Below are 1,272 nucleotides of genomic sequence, written 5' to 3'. Positions count from 1 at the left end.
CCGCCCCCCCGGGAAGGGCGATCGGCTCCTCTGAAGGGCAGGAGGTCCCCAGCCCCGCTTCCGCGACCCCCCAACGCCGAGGGGAGAAGCGCTTCTAGCGCTTGCCTATCCTGCTCTTCTTCTTTTCTTCCTTTTTTTTCCCACCCGGCAGGAGAAAACAAAACCGTACTGTGATAGGGAAAAAAGGCGGTAAACAAGGGGGAAACATATAGAGGACGATAAGCATTGACTGGCTGAGAAATAAGCCATACCCTGGAGTAGTTCTTAAAAGCAGTCTTTCAAGCCTGCTCCCGAAACCTTCCCGGTTGTTTATTTAGAATCAAGAGTAATTATTTTAACATTAAAAATAAAAGAAGCAACATCCCAAAGTGTATCGTGTAAACAGGAGACCTGTAAATCAAGTATGTCAAATAAAGAAGCACACAAAACACCGGCTACCAACTCTCTATCTTTGCTCTGAACTCTCCCTGCATTATATAATGTTGATAAACTGCTGCGAGTACACTTGGGAAAAAGATATAGCGATGATGAGAACATAGCACTATATTAGAGTACATTAGTAGCCTTACCTGCCAAGTAGTTGTTTCAGAGGTTCATCTGTGTGTTTCTCATCAGCCTTCCAAGTAAACAATTTACTAGATGCTCAATGCAGACATATGATTCCCTGGTGTCAGTGTCTCTGTCCTAAACGTTTCTGAATGGCTTGTGGATTATTAATTTACTATGCTCTTCTGCTCTGCCTTGTACCAAGAGCTGTGCAGGTATCAACAGCTCCCACTTGTGAAGCGAGGGAAGAGAGAGATTGGGTAGATTTCCACACAGCTTTACATTTCAAACTGCTGATTTGCTGTAAGGGCTACAGTCACTTAAGAGAATTGATCTGGTCTTCTAACACATTCATTCCAAAAGAGACCCCTGACCCAAAGTTCACTAAAGACAACACAAATATTTCTATAACCATGGTGGGAACTGGTTCAGCTCTGAGTTCACTGTTGGCATGAAGGTATTTCTGAGTGCCACAATTCTAGTAAGAGCTAGTAAGAACTAGTAAGAACTCACTGGGAAAAAGAAAAAATACTAAGATGGGCATCTTAAAGCATTGAGAGAAGGTCAGTAAACTGGTTCTGCTCCCCTGCAGCCATTGGAAAAAATATGTTCTAGAAGGCAGATTACAGCCCCTGGCTGGAGGATGTCCTCTAGTCTCCATAGGCTCAAACAAGCCACAAAATACAGTAGGCAAGGGGAGGGAAAGAGGGGACATTGCAAAATTAT

The 1,272-nt window shown here is 43.8% G+C and overlaps 1 protein-coding gene across 1 annotated transcript in view; it reads right to left on the bottom strand.

The window, feature by feature from the left end:
- Positions 1-723, bottom strand: part of FUT9 (fucosyltransferase 9) — a 111,868-nt gene extending 111,145 nt beyond the window's left edge. The window contains exon 1 of the mRNA XM_026845691.1: positions 570-723. The gene's annotated coding sequence lies outside the window, so the exon portion shown is untranslated. The remainder of the gene's footprint in view (positions 1-569) is intronic.
- Between the last annotated feature and the right edge of the window lie 549 nt (positions 724-1,272).

The sequence above is a fragment of the Athene cunicularia genome, assembly GCF_003259725.1.
Source record: "Athene cunicularia isolate RWA chromosome 3 unlocalized genomic scaffold, athCun1 chr3_part1, whole genome shotgun sequence".
NCBI lineage: Eukaryota > Metazoa > Chordata > Aves > Strigiformes > Strigidae > Athene > Athene cunicularia.
The sequence above is the reverse complement of the archived record's forward strand: the minus strand, read 5'-3'. Positions and strand labels throughout refer to the sequence as shown.